Below are 10,198 nucleotides of genomic sequence, written 5' to 3' on the forward strand. Positions count from 1 at the left end.
GCACCGATATATATATATATATATATATATATATATATATATATATATATATATATATATATGTGTGTGTGTGTGTGTAAAAGAATAAATTATGTGAAATCATATCTGTGTAAACTAAGAAATCATAAATCTTGTTGTATGTAAAAGAATACAATAAATTAATTATATATATAATGGATTAAAATAATATATATGTGTTGTGTGTGCAAAATAATAAAAGAAAATGTATAAAAAAATGCAACAGACAAATTGCTTATATGTTTGTTGTGGGTATCCCACATCCCTTGATAAAGAAAAAAAATGAGGAATATAACTTTTAAATGAGCATAGCTAAAGATGCTATGAATAAAATATTTGGTTCTGCCGACCGGTTGGTTCCTTTGAACCAAGTGGTTCCATTCCACAAAGTTAAACTGTTATGGACCGAGTTGGTTCTATTTTTGTCCGAGTTGTTCTGATTTCAAATTTTGGTTACATTTTTGACCGAGTTGGTTTTATTTTGGACATGAAAAACCGTATCATTTTACCCGCAAAACCAAACCAATTTATTTTTCGGTTAAAAAAGTGGAAACCGCACCGAAATAACCACAAAACCGCACCGAAAGAAAACCGCAAAGTTCGGTTTTTCATTATAAATAACCGCAACTTGCGGTTTGCGGTTCGGTTTGGTCCAAAAACTGCACCGAACCGCACCATGCTCACCCCTAGCTAACAACTGATTCACACACAGTGGTAATTACAGTATCAAGCATACCACTAATTCTTTCTAAATAATTTATAAGTATAGTGTTACATATACTAAATCCGCCATTGACTTGCATTCCTCGAATAATAATATTACAGTCACTCAGACTACAATCAGTTCCATTACTATAAACTTAAGATATAATATCGTCTTGCTATAATTCCATCAATTATATATATATATATATATATATATATATATATATATATATATATATATATATATATATATACACACACGGCGAATGCCCGCGCGTTGCGCAAAAACACCTATATAGTTGAAGCCTTTACAAATATATGTTTTTTTAAATATAACAATAACGTTGTTGTTAAATTTGATATAATATATATTTTGAACTATATGATAATATATACATCTATTATAACTGCATAATCTCAATCGTTTAAATGACTTTTACCCGTGAGTTACAAATGAATAAAATTGAATATAATATATGGTTTAATGCTATTTAAAGTTGTTGTTATTGTTAATTAATTTTTTAAAAATTATTTGATGTTTTAATGTTTTTGATTTTAAAGGTAATAATACAATCATTTATATAGAGTTATTTTTAACTATTGTTATTGTAAATTATTTTAAGCTACTTATTTGAAAACTTTTAACGATTATAAAAATATATTTAGAAAATAGTTTAGTTAAATTGAGATTACAATTTAGTTTTTTGCATTTATCACTACAATTTATCATTTTTAACTATTTAGAAAATATTATTTGATTTTTTAAGTGGAACTGAAATTTATATTTAAGTTGACACTGTAATGTTATATTTAAAGTAACAATTTAAGTATTTTGTCCACACTGTTCAAAAGTTGTGGGTTTAAACTGATAATGGTTTACATAAAATAACATTTTAAATCTAATAAATTAAGTATAATATGTTAAAAGTTAAAGACATAACTTTATAAGTAGAAGTAAAGATATTATTTTAAAATTGAAATTTAGTTTAGTTATGATTACACTTTATGTTTTATATATTTATTTAACCTTTTTAATCAACTTATAATCATTATTAGAAAGACACTACAGTTCATCACTTTTAACTATTTACAAAATATTTTTTGGGTTGTTTAAGTTAAACTAAAAATTATATTTAAGTTGACCATGTAATGTTATATTTAAATTAATAATTTAAGTATTTTATACAAATTATTCCAAACTTGTATCTTTAAAATGATAATGGTTTACATCCAACAATATATTAAAACTAATAAATTAAGTATAATATGTTAAAAGTTAAAAAACATAACTTTATAAGTAGAAGTAAAGATGTTATTTTAATATTAAAATTTAGTTTATATATGATTACACTTTAGGTTTGATATTTATTTAACCTTATTAACCAACTTATAATTATTATTATAAAGAAATTGAAAAGTTATGGGAGTTTCAAATGAATGTGGTGAAAGGAAAAATGCATGGGAGTTTCAAATGCATGAGGTTCAAGGAAAAATGCTAGCTTTATAATATATATATATATATATATATATATATATATATATATATATATATATATATATATATAGGAGTGGGATCAAATGAGAACACCTAAAAGGTTGAGAACACGAGAACGGGTCTGGACCATCTAAATATTCAGATCTGAGGCTATTATCAAACGGGTCATTTGTGTAAATTCTAGAAACAATTGGTATTAAAGTGTAACTTGTAAAGGTAATAAGGCTATAATGGTAAATTTCAATTTAACTCATTCCTATAATTTCTCAATCTTTCTCATAATACCGTTGAAATTACTTCCCCTCTCTCCCTCTCTCTCGTTCTCTTTCTCTCTCTATATACCTAGGGTTCAATCTAATAACCGCCTCCCTCCATCGCACCATCATGTGTCTCGCAGCCATCATGTGCCTCCTGCCAACTCAAGGGATTATGGTTTAGTCGACTTCTCTGGTCTTGCATCGATTCTGCTCTAGCCGCCGATTACATACCATGATTTCCTCCTCCCCCAGACATCATTTTTCACAGTCCTATTCGGACCATCGCACCATGTTGGTGTGTGTATCATCCCAACCCATTTAATCACAGTGATAGAATGTTCCTTTCTCCCTAACGACAATCTGAAAAGAATTGAGGAACAAGGGTTCTTTGTGACTCGCCATTCGTCAAAATCTCCCTACACCCAAGAGTCGCTGACTACCAGACCTATTCTGCCGTCCTTCCCGTCACCGGTATGCACACATCCTATTTTCTTCATTTTTAATTTTGTAAATTTGGAAGACCCACCTGACTTTGTGTCATTGATTTTATTTAACATTTGTTTTTACAATATCAATATCATAGGATTGATTACTATGCTAATCGACTGTGTATTTTGAATTGATGCATTTTGTTTTGGGTGTTGTGAATTAAGAAAAGAAGAATCGACATGTTTGTCTTTTGGTGCTTCTCTTGGTTCTCAGTTTTTTAAAACTGGGTAGATGTTCATAAAAAACCAAACATCTCTTTTCTTATATTAACTTTATTTTGATTCATTTTATTCATTTTTTCAACGATCATTTTTTTTTGAAGTATTATTATTAAAATTTGCTTTTGGAATTATTGTTAGTGTTTGTTTTTTTTTTTACTAATATTAGATTTAGTTCTATGATAGGGAATATGGTTATATAATCATAGATGATTAAAACATGAATTATAATTTGGAATAATGTATGGCAAGTGATTTATTTATAATCTTATTTACTAACGATTAAAATGCTCGGAAATACATTAGGTTTGTGGTTTTGCAATTGTATTTTAGTATAATCATTTTCGTTTGGGAATTAATTTGTTGTTTTTTTGGCTTATTCACTATGTAACAGGACGAACGAAGTGCAACGAACGTGATGAATTTTCATGGGTTAGATGGGCACTTGGGATCTCTATTTTCATATTTCTTGTTGCGATTTTTTTTCTCTTGAGTGTGTTTATCATTTGTGAAGATTATTGTTATATATATGAGTACGAACTGTTTAATCATTTATGAATAAAATTGTTTTATATATATAGTCATTTATGAAGCGTTTCATCATTTGTGAATATAGCGTTAGTACTTTATTCATCACATTGTTTATTGTTTTCCGAATATAATTGAAGTGTTTTAATCCTTTACAGTTACAATTGTATTTGATTTTTTGATTTCCATATTTTTGTTTTATTTATTTATGATTACAATTGTATTCATAAACAACAATATATTTTATTCATGTTTGAATATAATTGTATAAAAATATGATTAAAGAAAAATAATTCAATAAATTGGTAAATTTATATTGTGTACTATTCACTTCTAAATTAGATTTTGTATGAATCAATTGAAAAAAAGTTGTTTTTGTTTTTAAAAAAAATAGTTAGATAAAAAAATTGTATTAATATTCAAAAGCCTTGTTTTAAAATTAATCGGATAAAAAAAAATTTATTAACGAAAAAGGAAAAAAAATGATTAATCCACTTTTTAGGTAATTACTTTAATTATCGCTAGATTCAAGGAAATCATAATATAATATTAATATGTTAAAATTTAAATTAAATGAAAAATGTCTAATTTACCCTTATAAAATGATTGGCACAGAAGTGTTCTCGCGTTCTCAACCTTTTAGGTGTTCTCATTTGATCCTTTCCATATATATATATATATATATATATATATATATATATATATATATATATATATATATATATATATATATATATATACTAGCCGTTTACCCGCGCCAAGCGACGGGCGGCGGCCGGAGAGCGCGAGGTGATTAAAAGTTTATTTTCGGTAAATAGTTTTTTATGTGATTATTTTTCTCTTTTGAGTGGGTAGGTTTGTTCAAAAAAGACACATAAATTTGGAATTTTAATCAGTATTAATTAATGAATCTAAAATTTTGTATATGAATTTGGTATAATTGAATATCAAATTTTTTTATTAAATATTATATGTAACCATTCAATATTAACGTGAAATGTTGATAAATCTATTTCTATGTCATTTCTTTGTAAATGGTTATTAATCACTCAAAATATAAATTCAAAAAACAGTAATACCTTAATTTGTTCTGGATCTTTGACCAGTTTGATGGGTTGTTGGTTTGTAATATTCAACCTGGTTTTTTATTTCGAAAACATACCATATTCTTAAAAAAACACTCAATAAACCGTAAAATTATCATATTGCATTAAAACTTATGTGTTTTTTTATGGGGCCTTTAAGCATTCACCAAAAATACTTTAATTATCTTAAAATCTGGTTTTCTTCAACTTCTTGAATTATGTTAGTTTATGGTTATGTTCATAACTTTTGTGAATAAACAATGCTAGTGATGTGAATGATTAATGTTGGTGGTTTTGAAAAATGTTTATTTAAATTTAAAGTTCTATTATAACAGTTCATCATATGAGTATTGTTAATGCTTAAACTTGATATGCATTTTACTTAACATATTAAAAATATAGATATTATAATATACACATGAATTGTTGGAAAAAAAAACATACAATTTAGTGATACACAAGCTACAATAAATGTCATTTTTGTTGATGTTGAAGGATAAATATCATTTAAACATTCCATTTAATGTTCTCATAACTAGCCATGTACATCGAGTCTACAGTGTGACTGGTCCGCCCGCACCGGGCCTTCAATCCACCTGGTCCACTCTCTGGGTCTACAGTATGACTGGTCCGCCCACACCGGGCCTTCAGTCGGCCTGGTCCACTCTCCGAGCCTCGGCACGTATGGTCTGCCCTCTCGGGGCCTTCAGCCTATCCGGACCGCTCGCTGGGCCTTCGGAATGTCCGGTCTGCCCTGGGTATGTTGGCCTACAGCACTAAGCAGGACCCGCCTCAACCCAACCCCCGTCAAACAACCATGTGCACATAAAACAAATAATCACATAACAATCCTCAACCAGACAACAGTCTAACAGATCACATAGCATATCAACATCCTAACCAGGATTCCGACCTAACCGGTCACTAGCATAACATTACCCTATATCCCGGGTACCGACCTTAACCAGGTCACTAACATAACACCATCCTAAATACCAGGATGCAGATCTAGCAAAACAATCACATAACAATCAATACCCGGATTTCCATCCGTTAAAGGGTCGGCCTTGGTGCCGTAGACCCTGTCGATATAGTGAGGATAACTCACCTTGCGACTGCCGAAATACTGCTGGTACCCTTCTGGCTGCAATCTGACAATCCCCGCACTGCTGCTCCTCTAGCTCCCCGAACTATTAATGCCACAAAAACACTTAGCCCAAAACAATATCCTTCTAAGGGTAAATTGACCATTTTACCCTTAACCCAATCTGGTCCATGACTAAGGCCCAACACCATAATATGAAGGGCCCAACACTAGGTAAGCTTCTCAAGCCCACTAGTGACCCACTAATGGCCCAATTTGCTGCATTGGGCCCAATCCCTTAATGGGCCTCACCCTAAGCCCAAAATATATTCCTTGGTCCATATAATATGATTTTTGATGGCCCACTAAGGCCCAAATACCCAAACATGCCCCAAACCACGGCCCAAAAACTCACGATCCATACAGACAGAGTACGCGGGGCGTACCCCCCATGTACGCTAAGCGTACAGGCAGAATGGTGAGTACGCTGGGCGTACATCACTTTACGCGGGGCGTAAACTCACTGAACTAAAAGTCCTCATAAGTTCTTAATGGCTTAAGCTCTTAAGCCCAAACTTCAGATCCATCGACCAAACATGCCTAGGATCCATAAAGTCTCAAACTTTATCACTTGGGACGTCCATAAAGCTCTTAACTCAAGTTCGTAATCCATTAAGACCCACCTACATCATACATGAGACAACCAAAGCCCTTGGGACCTCATTTTTCTCACTCAAGACCTCTCATAAGGTCTGAAAGGACAGCTAATCTCAACCAACTCACATCATGCATCACTTTGGGGTTTTAGGACAAGAAATGATGTCAAAACTGTTGGGTTTTGAGCATTCTAACACTCCTATGGTGTACATGCAACCCTATAAATCTTGGATCTATGTTTTCTCTATTATACATGCAAATAATCAATATTCCAAGGTCTCATCCTAACTAGCATATTATGAAGCAACTATACTACAAAGTTCTAGTTAGATGACATACCTTTGATGTTGCTTGAAGTCTTGAACTTTAAGAGCTTAACCCCAATAGTGTGGAAGCCTCAAGTGGAATCACAAATCACCAAAACACCTTGGAAGAACTTAAGAGAATCCGTATGCTCACTAAAATCGGCCCACACTTTTTTTCACACACTAGTATCAATTTTGTGAGCCAAGGACCCCTTTATATATTATGGAGGATTAGGGTTACATCCATGTAAACCCTAATACCCATGACCTTTCATTTACATAGGATCCATGGGTTAAAAGCTCCATGGACCATCCATGAAAGCTTAGCCCAACCTAAATGAACTTGGCCCATTCCATATATATAAGAGTCCATATTTAATTAGTTCTTTTTGATCACTTAATTAATTCTAAATTAATTCTTGATCAATACTAATTAAATAATATGATTCCATATTAATATATTAGAACTTATAATATATTAATATAAATCATAAATATACTATTCTCAAAAGACTATCCATATAAATTGTGCCGGTGAAGTGCAACCCAAATGGACCATGCCGGGTCGGGTCAAGTACATACCAAATATAGCTATGGACTTAGACATTAATCCAACAGTCTCCCACTTGGATAAGTCTAAAACTATTATTGAGTATGACTTCAAAACCTAACTGGCAATCGTAGCTCTTAAAGCCGCTGTCGAACTCTGACCTTGTCAATGACTTGTCCATTAGATAAGGGATCATATATTCCTCCATTCTAGATATCATATGGACTGAGACATGGATTATAATCATTCTCTCTGTCCATTTGTTGTTTCCCGATTTTCGATTTATGATGACTGACTGATTGAACAAATCAAATCAGTCCTGGCTTGGCCACGCACTCACATGTGTCATCGCTAAATCATCGAGGGGCCCACATATATCGCTTTTATCCCGAAGGTAAAAGGAATGGATAAACTTCGACTCATATGGCTTGTTCTACTACTTGTTGAATCATACACAAAGACACGTTTTATAACATCGAGTTACCAATGCGTTTTCGTGCAATCAATGTATAACCAACTCATAGTAACAACTCATATCTCTAGGTTTTAAGAATATAAGATATTATCGTCTCATGATCACTCGTGATAAAATCCATGAAATGATTCAAATGAGCGTGGGTTGAATCCAATACTCAGAACTTATGAGCACTCATGAGTGTTGTAGCACCACTTTGTCCACCAACTTGGACCTCTACAAACCAACCCATGACAGTCTTGATTCATATCTACTTCCAACATATGACCGACTGTGGATGGTTTGAATAACTTAATCATTCAGGAAGAGCGACTTAGTTATTCTGGAAGTCAAAACATGCAAAGTGAAACACAAGAATAAATGAATCAAATATGGTATCAAACCCTATGAATATAAATAAACACTTTTATTTATCACCATACTGATTACTCATTATTCATTGTTTCGGTTTTATCAACTTTATACTTGAATTAAAAACACTAGTTGTCCCATGCTCCAAGCATGTACACTATGTTTTTCTTAAACAATAGCTTTGCCATACACCAAGTATGCACTCTATGTTTGTCTATGATCCTTACTTTGTGAAATAAACCAATTGAACATAATTTCAATGATTCTAATTTCACACTCCCAAATCCTTATCGAAAAATGTGAGAATTTCAAATTCCTATCATTTATCGAAATCTGTTTAGATTTTAAACTTATATGCACTGACCCTCCTGTAATGAATATGTACAAAGTCACAAAGACTTGTCAACAGTCATTATAAGGTATTCCAATGGAGATCAACTCCATGGAAACTAAGTCTCATATTCAAAGTACATTGCTTTGGACATGCTTCTTGCATTAAGTTTTCTAATCTTACACAGATAACTTCCACCTATGGAGACAACTCCATATTCTCATTTTGACTATCACTTCTAAATAAGAGATGCCTCTTTTCAGAATATGTCAATATGGTCCTTCCAAAATTAGCACTATACTTCCAACTGTCCCTGAGCAACCAATCTTTGGTAAACCTCAGATTGTCCTCGACAATTGCTTAATCATTTTAGTCATATCCAATTCTAGACCTTTTCCCTTCTTAATGCCTCTCGGCATTTGGAAAAATTTAGAAATGACAAATATTATAGCACATGCAATCGATCCTGTACCCAAAGCAAATGGTACACGATTCATGATGTCTCACATAAAGACATGATTCTAGACCAGTCTTTTGCTACAATATTTTTATTTGCCATGTATTCAAAATTTGACTATGAAGAGGGATGCCGTAATCATAATCGAATTTTGAGAACGCAATATATAGAATTTCCTTAAGTTGAACCAATCCAACATGAAATTCATATATATATTCTTGACTAAAGATGATTAAGGTCTCAATCTAAGCCTTTAGAACTGAAATGAAGTATATCCTCTCCTTTAATTATAGCAAAACAACTTTTTCAATCCCTGCAGCCTCACGAATTGAAACTTTTGTTTTCTATAATTAACATTGCTAACTTGCAACACTAACAATAATTATCATGCTCCCACTAACATGATGATTATTAGCATAACACTTATGCTCCCACTAGCTTTGACATGTACTCAGAAATCAGCTGGACTTCTAGAAATCAATACTTTATTGACTTTCTTACCAAAGTTCAGATTTCTGATACGAGATGCTTTGATAAAACTTTATCAAAACCATACACCTTTCCTTAGATAGCATGCATGTGTGTCTAAACAATTTCAGAACTATGAAAAGGGATGCCGTAATCATAGTCTCAATTGTTTAGACCTTTTGCCATCTGCTTCAAATCTACTTGGTGGAAGTGTTTCCTCACCATCATTTTCATGAATCAGAGAGAAACCTTATGACCCTTAGATTTTATGGTGTATGTGTTCTTATCCATGTGAATCGTCAAAACCATAGTCATAAGACAAGGATAATGACAAATCCAAACTCATATGGACTGAACTTATGCAATCTTAACTTCTTGCCACCTGGCAGTACAGGGCCTGCCATTGCTTCCAAGTTGTTATGCAACCAATTGAGAACTTTCAGAACTCCTATGCAAAGCCAACTTTAACTGGAATGGGCACAGAATATGTCAACACGATAGGTTATAAACCTCAAGTCGTGTGCTAGTGAAGAACCTCGGGTTTTATTCTTGATTAGTTCTTGAAATTCTTTTTAGGATCTTTGAGACTCCCACTATCCTCTTGACATATAAGACAATCTTGCCAAATATTCAAGAGATAGTGCGGATTCTTTATCAAGACAAACACTTCACACAATTGGCCTTAGTTGGTCTTTGTTTTATCCAAAACATCACAACTTACCAAT

The sequence above is a fragment of the Lactuca virosa genome, chromosome 7, assembly GCF_052849685.1.
Source record: "Lactuca virosa cultivar CGN04683 chromosome 7, Lactuca_virosa_CGN04683_v6, whole genome shotgun sequence".
Classification (NCBI taxonomy): domain Eukaryota; kingdom Viridiplantae; phylum Streptophyta; class Magnoliopsida; order Asterales; family Asteraceae; genus Lactuca; species Lactuca virosa.